Consider the following 19,542-nt stretch of genomic DNA (forward strand, 5'->3'; position numbering starts at 1 on the left):
AGTGTATAGTATGTAAGAGCAACAAATGGAAAATAATACACTTGTGAACTGACTTTGGACTAACTCTAGTATGTTCATTCAGACAGTTCTAAAAATTATATTATATTATATTACAAATCATATTTGTAGAGCTTCTCAACACCATATAGAAATCCAGTTAAAAAGACCAATCTTACCCACAGTCTGTATATATACTCCTGATCATGTCCATGGTTCCCTTTTTTTTTTTGTCTTCACTTTAATCCTGCATTTTGGTACAGATTTAGACTTTGGTTCCATATTGGCAATGGCACATTCAAGGATGTCTATAAATTTGGTCCAATTTAAACGCAATATGGGCAGACAAAAATAATTTATCCATATGACATCGCAGGCACCAGCTAGACCCTCAGTTGCAGGTAGAGTGCAGTGTATGTCTGGGCTACAGTTTTCTGGCAAGCTAATAGGGGACATGTAGCAGCTGAGAGTCTATTTAAATGGCAACACACAATGGCTCATGGATAATACTTTTTACCAGCTTGCAACATATTTAACCAGGTCATAGGTAACTGCTGTATGCATGCTGGTGCCTCAAATGTCACCCCTATTAGTGAAAGATTTCATACACATGAATTCAAGCATGATTATTCAATGTACAGAAGAGCTCTGTATGCATAACTCTCACATTATTTTCTCTGACATGCAAGTATAGTTGGCATCTCAACCTGTTTCCATGCAGCAAAAGAGGTGATTCAACCTTCAGAAAAGTAATGTCTGTAATGGTCCTCAGAAGTTGTCCCAAAAAATGCTCTATGCTATATTTTGCGTGAGCATTTGTGAAGAAGGCAACAGAAACCAGGAATATAAGAAAGGCCATGCTGGATCAGACCAAGGTCCATCAAGTCCAGCAGTCTGTTCACACAGTGGCCAAACAGGTGCTTCTAGGAAGCCCACCAACAAGACGACTGCAGAAGCATTATCCTGCTTGTGTTCTAAAGCATCTAATCTAATAGGCATGCTCCTCTGATCCTGGAGAGAATAGGTATGCATCATGACTAGTATCCATTTTTATTAGTAGCCATGAATACCCTCTCCTCCATGAACCCTCTCCTCCTCCTCCCCTTTTAAAGCCTTCCAAGTTGGCAGCCATCACCACATCCTGGGGCAGGGAATTCCCCAATTTAACTACCGTATTTTTTGCTCCATAAGAAGCACTTTTTTCCTCCTCAAAAGTGAGGGAAAATGTCTGTGCGTCTTATGGAGTGAATGTGCTTCTTATGGACCCTAGCCCGGTCCATCCGGGACTCCCAGAGCCGGACGGAGGGACCCCTCCCCTCCCGCCAGCCGGCTGGGCGCACTGGAACGACGCGAGCCGGCGTTTTCCGCCCCGACGGCCAGCTGGGAGGCAGGTGGGCCCGCACAGAGCCCGCTGGGCGAGTTGGGACGGCGCGAGCTGTCGTTCCCCGATCTGATGGCCAGCTGGGGGGGTCTTATGGTCAGGTGCGTCTTATGGAGCGAAAAATACAGTATGTGTTGTGTGAAGAAATACATCCTTTTATATGTTGTGAATCTGTCACCCTCCAGCTTCAGCAGATGACCCCGCGTTCTAGTATTATGTTATTGTCTTAGAGGCAGTTGATTGACAGCTAAAGGGAGTCCTGGGAGTGGCTAGTGAAAGTTACATTCAGCTCTCAGTCAGTGAGAGGGGCACATCGGCTCCAAAGTTCAGCATGGGCAGATCTCTGAGAAGCTAGCGGCAGCTGTTTGCTTTGTGAGGATTAGTCCTCAGGAGTGAAACATAAAGGAACACGATTTTAAGTTGTTTGATTAATACAGCATCAGCAACTGGGTCATAAGGACATTAACTCTGAGTGAATAGAATGCATCTGGATTTTGACATTGGGAATTAGCTCTGAGGAAAAAGAGAGTTCTCAAAAACCAGGGAGAGGGAAGTCATCTCAGGTGTATTGAGTGATCCCTAAGTAAGGTTGAGGAGAATTAATCTCTAGAGTCCTGAGTAATCCCAGTCCAATTTAGGTGTTAAACTAGTGAAGTGTGTCATGTAACTGGACCTTAAACTAGTGTTAAACTAGTGAAGAGTGTCATGTAACTGGACCTTACTCCAGTTACTGAAACTGGAGTGTGTTTTAAAGTCAACTCAAGTGAAATCTAAACAAGAAACTGACAACAAAAACAAGTCTCTCAGCGAAGACCAAGATCTAGCATCCTGAAGTGAATTTAGCCATACCATCGACAAGAAAAACAGAGTTTCACTTACCTGTAACTGTTGTTCATCTGGTGCATCTTCTATGCAGGCACACATTGGGACTGCGCAGGCACAGGCCAGCCACGGATAAGATTTGTCAGCTTCTAGCAAAATCTAAAAGAGAGTGCTCCCCCTCCCCTTGGGGCATGCAATCTCCCCGCCCACGGTCACATGACCCAAGGAGGAGGGAGCACTCTTCCCTCCAGTTCTCCAACCTGCCGCCACGGAACCAACCACTGGTTTAGCGGACAGGTCCCACAGCGGGGAAGGAGGGAGGGATGTGTGCCTGCATAGAAGATCCACCAGATGAACAACAGTTACAGGTGTTTTTCAGTTACAGGTGTTTTTCAGTTACTCTGTTTTTCATCTGCGTGGCTTCTATGCAGTCCCACATTGGGAGAGTAGCGAGCTCGCTTACCAGGACGGTGGGTGTGCGACAGTCACCAAAATAAAGACTGCAATACGGCATGTCCCATGGCTGCATCTCTTGCCGAGTCCACATCCATAGTGTAGTGTTTCATAAACGTAGAGGGCGTGGACCAGGTAGCAGCCTTACAGATGTCCCGGAGATCTATCTTAGAGGAGAAGGCGATGGAAGCCGCATACGCTCTGGTAGAATGCGCTTTGATCATAGGAGGGCACTCCTGGTGAGCAAACTCATATGCCACCTTGATGGTTGAAGTGATCCACCTCAAGAGGGTCTGAGCACGACGACCTTTGTGATGCCCGCCGAAGCAAATAAAAAGGTTGACATCTTTACGTAAGTTCTGAGACCTTTTAATGTAAAAAAGAAGGGCTCTGCAGACATCTAGGGAAGGTAATGCCCTATCAGCATCGGAGGATGGGTGAGGGAAAAAACAGGAAGTACAATGTCCTGGGTAAGGTGGAAGGCTGAAACGACCTTAGGTAAAAAGGAAATCTTAGGCTTCAATACTACTCTAACCGAGTGGAACTTAGTATAAGGAGGGGAATGTGACAGTGCTGAGATGTCGCTCACCCTCCTTGCCGAGGTAATGGCAATTAAAAAGGCCGCCTTGAAGGATAGTAGGGCCAATTCACAAGTAGCTAACGGCTCAAACGGAGGTCGCATGAGCTGTGAAAGGACTAAGGAGAGACTCCACTGGGGAACTGGTGGAGTGACAGGAGGGTACAAGTTATTGAGACCCTTCAAAAACGTTTTGGAAAGGGGGTGAGAAAAAACTGAGGAGGAGTCAATATCTGGGTGAAAAGCCGATATTGCGGCTAAATAAACTTTAATGGAAGAATTAGATAAACCATCATCTTTGAGAGATAGAAGGTAATCAAACACAACAGTGGGCAATTGATAGGTGAAATATTTATAACAGCCCAAGCAGAAAAATGTCTCCATTTAGTGTCATAGGACCGCTGTGTGGAAGACTTTAACAAATGCAGCAGAACCTTAGCTACCCTGTCAGACCACTGCCCTGGGGTAGTACCCTCCAGGCCGCAAGTTGCAGATCCGAGAGGGAGTGGGAGGGATTCTTCAGAAGAAGAATGTAATTCCCTTGTGCAAGTGACATGAGCACTGCGAACCACCACCTCCTGGGCCAAAACGGAGTGACAATGATGGCATCTGTCTTGTCGTGGTTCACCTTGGCTAGGGCCTTGTGAAGTAGAGGGAATGGGGGAAAGAGGTAAAACAGAGCCCCGTTCCAAACTGCCTGAAAGGCATCTCCCATTGAGCCCGGGCTGGCTCCAGCCTTCGAATAGAATTTGGGACACACTGAGTTGAGGTGTGTGGCAAAAAGGTCTACTTGCGGATAACTCCACAGGCGGAATATCTGATGGAGACAATCGCTGCTCAGGGTGAGCTCATGCGCTTGATTGGGAAGGTGACTCAGAGCGTCTGCTAGTGTATTGCTCTTCCCCGCAATGTGAATCGCTAAGAGAGTAGCGCGGTGATCTATGGCCCATTCCCAGATGTCGCTGGCTTCCTTGGATAGCGAAACGGACCCTGTGCCGCCCTGCTTGTTTATATAGAACTGGGCGGTGGAGCTGTCTGTGGTAATCTGAATGTGCTGTCCATCCAGGTGCCCTGTGAATGAAGACAGAGCAAGACGGATGGCACGCAGCTCCAACAAATTGATGTGCAACCGGGATTCTAGGGACGACCAAATAACCTGGGCTGTAAGGTCACCACAATGAGCCCCCGATCCTGACAGGGAAGCGTCTGTGAACAAGTACTTCTGAGGAGAAGGGCGCTGAAAGGGGACACCTGAGAGGATGTTGGCATCGTGTGCCCACCATTGTAAGGAGGAAATAACGTGTCTAGGAACGGAAAGGCGTTTGTATTGGGGATCAACATTGAGCCTGAACACCCGGAAGAACCAGTTTTGGAGCGGGCGCATACGGAGCCTCGCAAACTCTACCACGGCCGTGGTAGAGGCCATGAGGCCTAACAATTTCTGAATACAATGGGCCGTTTGAAACCGTTTTTTTGTGAAGCTAGCCACCATTTTTTGAATGGCGCGAGCTCTCTGTACAGGGAGGAAGGCTCTGGCCTGGAAAGCATCTAATTGCGCTCCAATGAAGGTTTGTAGTTGTGCAGGTACAAGCTTAGACTTAGAAAAGTTAACCAAAAGACCCAGGTTGGTTTTTTTAAAATAATTTTTTATTAATTTTAATAGCATAACATAAAAAACAAACAATACAATACAATAAAAAATACAAAATACAAAAGAGTATCTATATATCTTGATTTTTCATTATCAAAATTCTTAATTATTATTCAAAAAGATACCCCTACTCCCTCCACCCACCAAAGAAATAAGTGACCCTCCACCCAACTTCCGAAGAAGTGTCTAGACAGTATTTATTATATTTGTTACACAGAGAGTACAATATTATTAAAACTAATTTCTATATCTCGTTAATTAATAATGTAAAATCAATTTTTGCCAAATTATCCCAGTATGAGGCGGCCTTAAACCATGTTTTTTTAAATTCTTCCATATCTTTTCCGTGTAGGAATTCCGTTAATTTGGCCATCCTCATATACATCCATATTTTATTTCTCCAGTCCGTGATTGATGGTTTATTAGCTTGCTTCCAAACCTTAGCTATTGCAATTCTTGCAGCAGCAAAACTATATTGACAAATAACCCTATCATTATCTTTCATATTTTTAGAATTCCCAGTAAGCAAAACACTGACTTCCTCTTTACTCTATCAATAATCAAATTATTCGTTTCTCTCAATACTTTTTTCGTAAAACTTTTAATTTTCTTACAAGACCACCATACATGCATATATGTACCTCTTTCCTTCTGGCATTTCCAACATAATCCAGTATCTCCTCTATTCATTTTAGATAACATCACTGGAGTTATATGCCATCTATAGAACATTTTATAAAGATTCTCTCTTATTTCATTGGTTGTTGTAAATTTAAATTCTCTCTTCCATAAAATTTCCCATCTTTCCAGTTCAATATTAAATCCTAAATCCTTCATCCATGTAATCATAACTGGTTTAATTCTTTCTTGTTCTAAATTAGTCACAATTAATAGTTTATATATTCTGCCAATCAATCCCTTATTTCCTTTTATCAATATTGTCTCTAGTTCAGATTTTTTATTTAATCCATAATGATTATCTTTATTAAATATATCTCTTAACCTATAATACAAAAACCAATCTTTTATTTCAAGCTCTTCCCTGCTTTTTAAAATCAATTTTCCATCTTTCCAGTCAATAATATTTCTATAAATACCTATTTCTAAATTTAATTGTATTCCCCTTCTCATATGAGCTTCTACTGGATTGACCCATCCTGGCGTTTTATTTTCTAAAACCCTTCTATACTTTTTCCAAATCTGGAAAAGTCCAGTTCTAATTATATGAATATTAAACTCTTTGTTTACCTTTTCCTTCTCGTACCATAGATATGCATGCCACCCAAAACGTAAGTTATAGCTGCTTAAAGTCGGGAGCTTGGAGAGCAATCCCTAAGGATTAGGCATTTGTTTTGTTCTTTTTCACGCGATCCAGGAAAGTATCAGTTTGGTAGCTGAACAAGGACGTCCCTTCAAAAGGAAGGTCCTCAATACGGCTCGAGTGTCATAGGGAAGAGCAGACTGGCGCAGCCAGGCATGCCTATGAATGACAATGGCAGAAGCAATGGCTTTACTAGAGGAATCCGCCACATGGCGTGCCGCTGTAAGCTGTTGCCTTGCGAGGGACATGCCTTCAGACTGAATGGCTACTGCCGAGGGACATTGATCGTTGGGAAGGATGGAGATTTGAGGGGATATACGATCCCAGAGGGAGTATTGATACCTGGCCATGATGGCAAGGAAATTGGAAATGCGAAGGCCCACAGCAGAGGAAGTGTAAATTTTTCTGGCAAGGGTATCTAGTTTACGGCCCTCCTTATCCTGTGGGGAGGAGTGTGCTCCAGACCTATATTTACCAGGTAAAGCCTCCACTATTACGGAATTAGGAGGGGGATGCTGGTAAAGATATTCTCCACCTTCCCTGCGAATCTTGTAAAGATTCTCTACTCGTTTGGTGGAAGAGGGGACCGAAGCAGGCTTAGCCCAGTTGTTACGGATCACTTCCAGAATGCTCTTTATGATAGGAAGGGCCACGGGGCCTACATCAGGGTTATGGAGGATATCCATAATATCATCTATAGGACCGGAGTCTTCCGGTTTAAACTCAATTTTGAGAGCTTTCGCCATGCGAATAAGCTGCTCCGCATATAAACGGACATCTCCCATAGGAGAGAGCGGCTTAGAGTCCCTAACAGTGTCCTCAGGTGAGGGAGCAGAAGTATGGGATTCCTCATCCTCATCAGGAGACAAGGAGGTGTCATATTCTGATGGATCAGTGTCCCTTGACATAGAAGGAGACCTGGAAAGGGGAGGCTTGCGAAGCGACTCTTGCCTTGGACGAATGGAATCCTTGGAATGGTCATCAGGACAGCGAGACGGCGTGTGTCAGCGCCGACGAGAGCCTCCAGAGGGCGAACGTGACCGAGAGCGTCGGTGAGGACAACAACGGTCGACCGAAGAGCCCGAGTAGACGGAAAGAGTAGGATATAGGCGTCAAGAAACCTCTCGATGCCGACGAGAGGGAGACCGGCTCCTAGAGGAGTAGCGGTGCCTCTGAATGATCGGACTGCATGAACGAAGTGAACAGCTATGTCCGGTGTTTGGCTGTTTGGATGAAGAACGGCGAGGTTGAACAACTGGACCATGTGGGTGAAGTGAACAGCAATGTCCGGAGACTGACTGCTTAGATGATGACTGGTGTTGTTGAACGGCCGGAGTACGTGAGCGGGATGAATGGCTGTGACCTGAAGAAGACTGTCTGGATGAAGAGCGATGAGGTCGGGAGCGGCGAGAAATGGATCGGCGCCGATGACTGTATGGGCTCCGACGGCTCCAATGATAGGATCAGCTCCGACGGGATGAACGACTCCGACGGGAGGAATGGCTCCGACGATGGGATCGACTCCGACTACGGCATCTGCTCCGACGAGAAGATGGCCGGCGTTTGCAGGAAGCGGATCGACTCCGACGATCAGCTGCACGTCAAGAAGATCGGTTCCGACGGGTAGATCAATGATGGCGAGAGTTCGACCGACGCCGAGTGGATCCGGACGAAGCCAGGGATCGGGAATGGTGTCGAGAAGTCGATCGACGCCGAGGCCGTTGGCCAGGCTCGAGATGGGATGAACCCTTTGGAGACTCCGCTTGGTTCCTTTCAACTGAACGCTGGGAGTCCTGTTGAACACTCACAGGATGGGGTGGTTGATTGGCACCGACCTGGAGCTCTGTAGGTTCTGCCCGAGGCCCTTTATCATCAGGCTGTGGGGACGTTGCAAGCACCGGAGGCACATCTTTATAGAGGTGAAGGAGGTGCTGTTTACACTCAGCCAAGTCTTCCTGGGCCCTGCTCGGACACGGAACCGAGGGGGTAGCCAGGGAACGAGGAGGCGAATCCTCAATGGTAATGGGCTGCTGTGCAGCTTCGTCGGGAGCTCGTGATTCAGACAGACGAGGCGAGCGAGGCGACTTGGCTTGGGGTCCTCGGGGACCTCGAAGGTGATCGACGCCGGGCCATCTTGAGAAACCAGAGCAATAAACTTTGCTGGCTGAATAACGACGGAGGAAGGTTTCTTAGAAGGGCCAACTTTTTTGGACTTTTTTGTAGTAGGTCCCACTTCGGATTGGGACTTACCGAAGTACTCGGTTCAGCAGAACGATCTCGTGGGCGAAGCGACTCTGTAGAGATGAGAAAGTAACCGAGTCGACTGAACCTTCAAGGCCTTGCTGGTGAGTTTGGAACAACTTTTACAAGCTGCCAGAATGTGGCCTTCCTCCAGACAAAGGAGGCATTCAGTGTGGGTATCATTCTTCGCCATCTTAGTACCACACACAGTGCATTTCTTGAAAAGTGGAGCTTTTTTGGGCTCCATGGCTAGAGAGAAGTGCTGACACGTTCTCTCTCCATGGCAGCAGAAAGAGAACTGGAGGGAAGAGTGCTCCCTCCTCCTTGGGTCATGTGACCATGGGCGGGGAGATTGCATGCCCCAAGGGGAGGGGGGAGCACTCTCTTTTAGATTTTGCTAGAAGCTAACAAATCTTATCCGTGGCTGGCCTAAGCCTGCGCAGTCCCAATGTGGGACTGCATAGAAGCCACATAGATGAACCAAACCTCTCTTGTGTAAATATATATATATATATTATTGTGAAGTGCCTACTCTCTGTTACATTTTGGAATCTCCTAATACCTTTGTGAAATCCAAGTTTACCTGTCTATCCCCTCATCCTGCCTTTCTGTTATAAATAAATTCCTGTTGTTTTGAACTTTTACCCCAAGCCTCTATATGCCATGAAATTTCTGGTAGACCTAATTTCCCTGAAAAATCCAAGTCTCCCTTCGATCCGTCACAGCATCAATGTGGAAGCAATTCAATAAGAGTTTCAGACACCACATCCAACTATCTAAAAAAAAAAATACTGCCATCAAATCAATGATCAAATTTTACAGTGAGTACTTTTGAGAGTACTTTTGTCAATGGAGTGATGGGCATCAACATTTGAAGTCTTGCCACAGTGTGTAAGTTCTTTTTCACCTATCAGTGATGCAGACCCAGCGGTGGCACTGACTAGCACAGAAGAGGTGGAGGTACAGTTCAATGCAGCCACTTTTCAATATGCTCTAGCATCTCTTGGCCCATCAGATTCCATCCAAGTAAAAGCAAACTTGACTGCCTCCGCTGAAAGGGAGGTACTGGAGAGAGGATTTGCTTTACAGGGACACAAAGATATGCTGCTCTGATTTTCTTACTAGGCATCGATTGTGGAGGTGGCAGTGGCAACCCCTACTTGCTGCTCCACAACTAATGCAGCTCTATAGCAGTGGACTGCAATACTGCAATCCGGCACAATGATTTTAATTGTTCATAATCGCCTATAACAGCACATTGGATCATAGCCCAAATGACTAATTGTCAAGCAAGACTTTAATAATGCATACTCCACTGTTTTGTTGTTGTTTGTTCTCCCCTGTGTTGGATTCTCATGATAACTGTAAAATTATCCCTTGTGTTCCCCTACCTTCAGTGCCACGGGGAAAACATTGCCTTGTTGTATATATTTTTAATTTTGGTAGCAAATAATTAAATGGCAAAGAGCTTGAAGTCTTTAGAGCAAAGGCTCACATACATTTTAGAGGCTCATGATCTATTTTCCCACCAGAGTACTACAGAAGATAGAATTCCCCTTGTGAAAACCCACCAACCCAGTCCTTCTTAAGTAATTAATAAGTTCAGTGCTGAGTAATGTAAGGAAATGAGCAGTTTCCCCCCAGCACAGCTAGCTCCTTCTGGTATGATGGGAGAAAGAAAGAACTACATTAACAACAATGAATCTCTGCATAAGTTTATCAAGAAATCGCACCTAATATAATTCAGTCAGTTTTAACTAACTGGCATTCAACCATGATCAAAACAAAGTATTATCTGTCAGCTGAGTGCACTGGCTTAGTACTGATTAAAGAACAAATAAGTGGATAATGATACAAATGTAAGCAGCAAGGAGGAATAAAAATATTTTAGCATGTAAAAAAAGGAAATAAACTAAAGGATTAAGGAACTCTAGAGTTCAAAGAATAGCAGGCAACTTCCAAATTATGCATGATAGCAGAACTCCTGATACTTAGACATCCCTGGTAAATGTAATTTTTTTTTAATGCATCAGAGTCCAACCTCAGGCTGGGATAAAGCTGATTGCCTCACAAATAAATGCAAATACAAAATAATGATCTTGTAACCTGTTGCAGCCAAGGTAAAAGTCCAAGGAAAGGACTGGAAAGAATAGGAGCAATGGTAGCAGCTGGAAATGAGCACAGGCCAAGTTTCTGCTAGTGCCCTGGTGCTGTTTGGCTTGGGAAAATGGCACAGGGAGGTATGCAGGAGCATCTCTTCCACACACCGCCATGGTTCCTATCTGAATAGCCCCTCATGGCCCTTTCAAAGGGAGTTCCACCAGGAACTAGCAGCTGCAATGTGGCTGTAAATCCCCATAGTGAAAGTATGTCATTTGTAAGGTGCAGTTAAGCTCTGCATCCTGGTCTTCCTAGCGGTCATATGAACTTGTTCTGGCAAATTAAAGTGTTTATATCTTTGCTTATGCTGGTGCAACTTCAATACAGTATTTAAACTCAACAAAAAAGGTAGTTTTGTCTTACTTTTTTTCTGGACCTATGCTTATGGAATGTTCCTTAACGCATCTCAGCAATCAAAAAGTTTACATTTCCTCAAAGACCTAAAGATCAAGGTCAAATGTTTACTGGCCTGATTTGAGACCCTATCAGAGAATACATTTTGAGTATTAGCTAAAGTCTGCTAACGTTTTGTTCAACTTTGTCCGTTTGAGCTTTGATCTACAGGCAACCAATAAATTAAGAACAGCTAGTCTTGTTTGGTGCTTAGAAGACAGACCTTTCTTTTTCTTTTCTTTTTTTTATAATTTTTTTTATTTTCATAATAAACACAAAAAAAGAAAAAAAGAAAAAAAGAAGAAAAAAATACAATATACATAAAAAGAAAAACAAAAATTACATGTTCAGCGCACTATTTATCCGCTAATACAATATTCAAATCACTCTATAAGCCATATCGTGCCCTGAATCCAAATCCCATCCCCCCACCACAGTGCCCTCCACCATTGGACTTCCGATGGAGTGTTATGACATATCAGAAAAAAAATCTATTATTATATCATATTTAAAATCATATTATACTACATTTCGTTAGCTATGCTTTTAAAATCCGTTTTTGCCACTTTGTCCCAATATGCGGTGGCCTTTACCCACGTACATTTAAATTCCTCCATATCTTTATCATGTAAAAAAGCTGTAATTTTGGCCATCCGCATATACATCCATAATTTTTCTCGCCACTCTTTGATTGAAGGTTTATTTGTTTGCTTCCATTTTTTAGCAATTATAGTTCTTGCTGCAGCAAAACTATATTGACATATGACTCTATCACCTTTATCCAGATCTCTTTTTGGTATACCCAATAAACAAAAGGCGGGGTCTTTCTTAATTTTTGATTTAATCAGATCATTAGTTTCATTCAAAACTAATCTCCAAAACCTCCTTATTTTTTTACAAAACCACCAGACATGCATAAATGTACCTGTTTCCGTACCACATTTCCAACATGAAGCTTCATCATCTTTCTTCATTTTACTTAATAATACTGGGGTTATATGCCATCTATAAAACATTTTATACAAATTCTCTCTTATTTCATTTGAAATTGTGAACTTAAATTCCTTTTTCCATAACTTTTCCCAAATTTCCAAATCTATATTATAACCTAAATCTCTCATCCATTTCAGCATCACTAACTTAATCCTTTCTTGTTCTAAATTTATTTCTATAAGTAATTTATAAACCCTACCTATCAGTCCTTTATTTCCCTTGGATAGTATAATCTCAAATTTTGATTTGGTTTGATTAAAACCCAACTTATTATCTTTGTTAAAAACATCTCTTAGTTTATAATACATAAACCAATCTTTAATCAGGATTTCTTCTCTTGATTTCAGTACCCATGTACCATCTTTGTATTCTGTTATTTCTCTATAGTTATTACAATCCAAATTTAAATGTACACCTCTTCTCATAAATGCTTCTATAGGGTTAATCCAGCCGGGTGTTTTACTTTCAAAAACTTCTTTATATTTATTCCATATTTGTAGTAAGTTTTTCCTAATAATATGAGAATTAAATTCTTTATTTACTTTCTCCTTTTCATACCACAAGTAAGCATGCCACCCAAATCTCAACTTAAAACCTTCTAATTCTAATAGTTTCGGATTCTCTAAGAGAATCCAATTTTTAATCCAGGTGAAGCATGCTGCTTGATAGTACATTTTCAAATCTGGTAATCCAAATCCTCCCGTATCTTTTTGTTCAATTAAGTTATTATATGCAATCCTGTGTCTTCCGGGTCGGACGGCCACTGCCGCGGGGCGACTAATCGGCCCCTTGAAGATCCGGCAAGCGGCACCCCTCGGTGTAAGAGGGGATGCAGACTTGGGTGCCGGTGGCGGACCCGTCATCCGAGCGATAGCCGCCTCGAAATCAGCGGCGGTCGCTCTGACGGGACTCTGCTGAATGGCCGGCGCCATCTTAAAGGAGCAGCAAGAAGCAAGCGAGGTGGGATCCGATTTTCTTCTAAATTTGGAATAAAGGTTTTTTTTCCCACTTAAAATATCAACTTGGGGTGTGTGGCAGTATTGTTTTTTAAAGACTTCACTTAGAACCATTTATAGTTCTGTTACGCTCTGTTTTGAGACTTTTGGCTTTTTGCCAGCTGTGTGACGCACTCCAAAAAGTTTCTCACTAAAGCAAGAACTTGGAAATAAAAGCAATGAGTTGGAGAACAATTAAGTGACATGGAATAACACCATTTAAGATGTCATAGTGATTGCTTTCTCTGATTGGGATTCTTTCATGTGAAATAATTTTTGTGTAATGAACTAAAAGAAAGTCTTTGCCCCCCCCCCATTCTCCTCTCTGTTTTTGGATTACAATTGCCAGCTGTTTTGTCTTCAGTTTTCACAGCTTACCAATGGGAGAAAAAGAGAAACATACGAAAGACATTCTTAAGGATACAAAGTTGGTGGTACAGCTTCCTCAGAGAAGGCCCTCAATAACTCAAATTCCAACTAAACAGATGTCTCCAGTCACATCAACATCTGTTATTGCCAAGATGCCCCCAAAAGTAAAGCCTGAAGTAACACTGACTTCTGTCTTTGAACTTTTAACTAAGACTCATCAAGATGTTACAGAAATGAAGCAGGAGTTATCCCAGAATACAGCAACTACATCTCAAAATTCTGCTGCAATAGCTACTTTGCAAGACACAATTTCATCCCTGACCATCAGGCAAGATAGAGTTGAAACCAAGCTTAAGAAAAATACACAGGAAATTAAAGAAACTAAGAAGAAGGTGGATACCCTTGAGATGGCAATACCAGCCTCATCTGACAGAGATGAGAGACAACAAGATCAGATGGCGATGATTGAGCTTAAGATAAAAGAATCTTCGTTGCGTATATGTGGTTTGAAAGAAAAAGTGGAAAATCGGGATTTACGTGGATACCTGACAGTTCTTCTGGCAGATTTTCTACAGGAAACTGAAGAAGTAATTGCAGGGATGATTGTGACAGCTTACAGAATGAATTCTGCATATGCAACCAGAAACAAAGTACCTAGGGATTGCCTGCTTCAATTATTTTCGAGGAGTCACCGGGATTTGATACTAAATACACACTACAAGATACCATTAAAAGTTGAAGATGAGCCTTTGAGATTGATGAAAGAAATACCGGCAAGATTGCTGAGGAAAAGGAAAGATTTTATGGAGATTGTTCAATGTTTAAGACTTAGTGGAATCCAATTCAGATGGGAATATCCACAGGGTATCTCCTTCACTTTCAAGGCAAAAAGGTTCAAGTATACAGAAGTGGACAAGGCTGAGCAGTTCTTAAGAAGATATGAGGCAGAATTGGTTAAACCTACTAAATTAATCAAGCAAGTTCCAACTAGAGAATCTACGGAAGAAGAAAAGGCATCTGAAGCAGCTGGAGGTGGAGATTTGCCAATAGACTCTTCAGAGGACTCTCCAATTGACGAAGCTGAAGACTAAATAATGGGGGGAAGGGGGGCAATAAGTAATATGGTTGTTAATGTTGAATGTGGAAAATTATGGGATCTAACTGACTTTTGATATGTTACAGGTTCTATCTTGGAACATCAATGGATTGAACTCTCCTAATAAAAGGAGGAAAATATTTCACCAGCTACACAAAAGTAATGCTAACATTATTTGTTTACAGGAAACTCATATACTCCCAAAGGATATATTTAGATTGGAACATTTAAGGTTGGGTACACTCTTCACGGCGTGTAATAATGCTAGAAAGACTAATGGAATAGCTATGTACATACCTATCTCATTGGAACCAAGAGTTGTTTATCAAGATACGGAGGGAAGAGTTTTGTTAGTTGAAATAACATCTGGATTTCAGAAGATAATGCTTGTGGGAATATATGCTCCTAATATAAATCAAAAAGTATTTTATGATAAATTAGCAATATTACTAGCTGAATATGCTATAGAAAAAATGATATGGATGGGGGATTTTAATGGTGTTAAAGTACCTAAGATAGATAGATCTGGGAAAAAGAAAAAAGCGTTTAATGAAGGAAAATTACCAGGGGTCTTTGATGCTCTTACTGATCAATGGAATATGTTTGATGCTTGGAGATTGGCACATGGAAATAAGAAAGGTTATACTTTCTTTTCACAAAGACACCTTACATATTTCAGAATAGACATGTTGTGGTTATCGAAAGGCCTAATAGAGAAATCAGAGGATTCAGAGATTTTACGTAGAGTTTTGTCAGATCACAATGCGGTTTCAGTTAAAATCCAATTGGGAGATAGAGGATATAAACCCTGGAGAATTAATAATTTTCTTTTAAAAAATACTAAAATAGCTGCTAAATTGAAGACGGAAATACAGAACTATTTTAAAGAAAATACAGATAAGGGTACTCGTGAAGATATAGTTTGGGATGCTGGCAAGGCAGTAATTAGAGGATTATTAATTCAACCAAATACAAGATGGTATAGGGACAGGGAGAACAAGAGAAAACATATATTAGATGAAATAAAACAAGGGGAAAGATATTTAAGTAGGTTGCAAGATAAAGCAGCTAAACAGGAACAGCAGGTTAAGATTAGAAATTGGCAACAGCAATATGAATTTCTAATTGCAGAAGAAATTGAAAGAAAACTTATGTATAATAAACAAAGATTTTTTGAACATGCAAATAAGCCGGGAAAAATGTTAGCATGGCAACTTAAGCAGAAGGAGAAAAAAATACCAATAACTCAAATTAAAAGGAAGGGTAAGATTACAAGAATAAAAGAGGAGATACTTGAAACATTTGTAGAATTTTATACAAACTTATACAGTAAAAAGGTATCTTCAGAGGTAGAAATGGATATGTATCTTACTAAAGGAGATTGGGGGAAAATAACACAAGAAAATAAAGATTTTTTGGATCTTCCAATAACTAAAGAGGAGTTGGAAGAGGCAATAAAGAAAAGTAAATCAAATAAATCTCCCGGTCCAGATGGATTTAACGCATCTTATTATAAAATATTTAAAGACCAGTTAACCCCTTATTTATTGGAAGTAATGAATTTAGGATTGATAGAAGGAATTATCCCTCAAACTTGGAAACAGGCAAATATAGCATTAATACCAAAGGCAAACTCTGATATATTGGAAGTTAAAAACTTTAGACCAATTTCATTGTTAAATACTGATTATAAATTATTTGTAACAGTTTTAGCTACGAGATTAAAAAGAGTATTAAATCAAGTAATACATGAAGATCAAGCTGGTTTTTTACCAGGAAGGTTGATGAGTCAGAATGTGAGGGTGGTAATTGATCTCTTAGAATATGCAGAGCAAGATACAACACCAATAGCTTTGATATTTTTGGACGCTGAAAAAGCTTTTGATAATGTTAATTGGCAGTTTATGTTCAAGGTATTAGATTTTATGGATTTTGGTGAGAATTTTAAAACAGCTATAAAAGGAATATATACACAACAATTTGCTAACTTGATTATAAATGGGTCATTATCACCCAAAATTGAAATTCAAAGGGGAACGAGACAGGGGTGTTCTTTTTCCCCTTTATTGTTTATTTTAGTATTAGAATTATTATTGTATAATTTTAGAAAAAGCGATGTAGTTGGTGTACGAATAGGTAGAAATCATTATAAGCTTAAAGCATATGCGGATGATTTAGTATGTTTTTTGACTGATCCGATTGAACAAATTGACAGATGGAATAAAATTTTGGAGGTTTATGGAAAGCTTTCAGGATTTAAAGTTAATAAAACTAAAACTAAGATCTTAACTAAGAATATGACTCTTTCACAACAACAAATATTAATAAAAAGACGGGGTTTAATATTGAAAATAAAGTTAAATATTTAGGTATATGGCTATCAAATAATAATCTTAACTTATTTCAAGATAATTATGTGAATCAATGGCAACAGATAAAAAAGGATCTGATAAGTTGGGGAAAATTGCCATTATCACTGTGGGGAAGAATCTCAGTAGTTAAAATGATGCTATTACCTAAAATGCTTTTTTTGTTTCAAAACCTCCCAATAGTTAAGGGTGTACAGATATTTGATGTTTGGAAAAAAGACATTATGAGATTTCTCTGGGGTAAAAAAGACAGACCTTTCAACTAAAACTGTCTTGTGTTGTAGACAGTGTAACGTTTGTATAAGTAACACTGGGTTACAGTTGAACAATGAGGGCAATGTGATGTTAACAAGACATAAAACCAAGATTCCAGCACAGATCTATATAATTCAAGTTTTACAAATGGTTCCAAGAGCTTTGTACTGAGACACGCTGAATCTTTCAGGGTTTTTACTAGTGCAATATTTAAGAAAAAACATAAAAATACTATGATAAAACAACATTCCAAACTAGGAGAGAGTTTAATGCTATGCTTAGGAAAGTAGACAAAATATTTTTGATCACTAGCAACAATGCTTACATTAATTTTTCAAAAATTTCTTTTGCCTCAAACATTTTTGTTCATTCCATCTCTTCTGTATCAATGTTATCAGATTTATTCCTAAAAGACATTTTACTTCCATTGTAGTAAGTGATTACCGCCCACCAGGTATGCAACTTTATCACTGAATGCCTCCCAAGCCATAAGCAAAAAATTAGGACGTAAAAACAGCACTGAGGAAAAACAAATGTATTTATTCATATATGCTACACAGTCTTCAGGCATACATATTGTGTCTGATGACTATTAGTCAACTCTTTAATGTTAAGTTTGAGTCTTATTAGCTGTGATCCATTGTGCAGCTCTTGCATGACGCTGCAATCTAGGGTTGGAATGAAGGAATTGTCATTAACATGGAGACCATCCAAAATCTCCTCTTTAAGGAGGATTCTGATTCTGGCACAGGGTACTCTAGTGCAAAGCTTCTTAAACTGTGGGTCGCGACGCCAAATGGGGTTGTGTAACTGAATGTGAGGGTCGCGAAAAATTTGACAACAGTGAAAGGTTTCTTTATACCTATTTTATATACCTATATACCCGGGGTCATGTAAAAATTTCTCAGGCAAAAAGGGGTCACAAGTGGGAAAAGTTTAAGAAGCCCTGCTCTAGTGGCTCTGCTGTGGGCTGAACTTGGTCTCCCCTTAGTAAAGTCCTACATGCATGTTGCCTAAACTATTTGTGTAAGCAGAGGAATATTCCAGCTGGCCAACTCTCAAGGCAATTTTTTACCCTACGACAGAAAGATCCTGCCTGGGTCCCTTGGCAATAACCAAATTATTCATTGCTATTCTTTACCAGCTACCTTCCAGTCTATTACTTTGAATGGTTCCAAACCATTTGACTGGGTTTTCAATTTTGACACGGCGTTCAATAGGTGTACCTCCATCACGACCCCGGTATTCTTTGGAGGTCTCCCATCCAAATACTTGTCAGGGTTGACTCTACTTAACTTCTGAGATCTGAAGAGATCCAGCTAGCCTGGGCCATCCAGGTCAAGGTAGGCGTACCATATCCAGTTCCAAATTTCCCCCATGATTTGGGGATCACAACAAAGCCTCTTACCTTTCTAATATCAATTTTCATAAACTCAGAATAGCTTTCTCAGCCATCTGCTTCCAAATTACGCCAACAGCCATGTTAACAGGCCATAATACCTGAAAACATGTGCCCCAGTGTTTATGTCCCTGTAGAGCCCCAGCAGCGCTGGGTTTTGTCCTGCCCTCTCTATAGGGAGCCCAGATCTAAATTTCTTGCTGCAATCCTAGCCAGCTTTGACCCAGGTCCAACAGTGGAAAAAATTATATTCCTTCTAGCTGATGCTGACGCATGGCTTCATTGTTAGCATTGGCTGCGATTAAAATTTGAGCTAAAGTCATGCTTGGTATTTAATTTCTTGCAGCTTGATTTGTGTTTTTGGACCAGGCTGTCCTTTGCTTTTTATTAATTTTCAATTAACCTGCTTTTATCGTTGTTGTCTCATAATTTTACATATTTTTAATTTAACTTGCGATTGTAACAGCTTTTATCACTACTATTTCCTATGTGCCACTTCAAGGGCCTGTGAAAGAAATATAAAATCTGGATTTTTATCCTTAGAGTAGTATGAGTAGTATGAAGCAGCATCCAGTATCAAATCTAGAGCAGGAGTGTTGAACTCAATTCTTACGGGGGCTGGATATGACATAAATGTCACTTGGTCGGGCCGGGCCATGCCTTGCCAGCCCAGATCAAGAGTGGTGGTGGTGGTGGTGGCTGCCTTGTCTGGCTCATGGGCCGGATAAGAGCTTTCAAGGGCCCGGATCTAGTCCCCAGGCCTTATGTTTGACATCCCTGATCTAAAAACTCTTACAGTTTGACTTTTTAGATACTCTGTTTCTGTTATATTTGATCCTGGAAATCTTGACCAAAATATTTTGTCATTCTGGACAAAATGTTTTACATTTACAAGGTAAAACATTTGTATGCCTTCTTAGTTTCACATTGCTATCCTTTAGAAGTACATTAAAAGATACTGCCTAAGCTTCCTACTTCTGACTTTATCCTCTTTACATATAGTATTAATTAAGATTTAAGAAAGAATACTACAAAAAGGTTGTGACAATGGCTATCAGACCTTTCAGTCA

At 40.9% G+C, this 19,542-nt stretch overlaps 1 protein-coding gene across 1 annotated transcript in view; it reads right to left on the reverse strand.

The window, feature by feature from the left end:
• CNTLN (centlein) overlaps positions 1–19,542 on the reverse strand; it is a 286,353-nt gene that overhangs the window by 12,548 nt on the left and 254,263 nt on the right. The window lies entirely within an intron of this gene.

Source organism: Euleptes europaea, chromosome 4, assembly GCF_029931775.1.
Source record: "Euleptes europaea isolate rEulEur1 chromosome 4, rEulEur1.hap1, whole genome shotgun sequence".
Lineage (NCBI taxonomy): Eukaryota > Metazoa > Chordata > Lepidosauria > Squamata > Sphaerodactylidae > Euleptes > Euleptes europaea.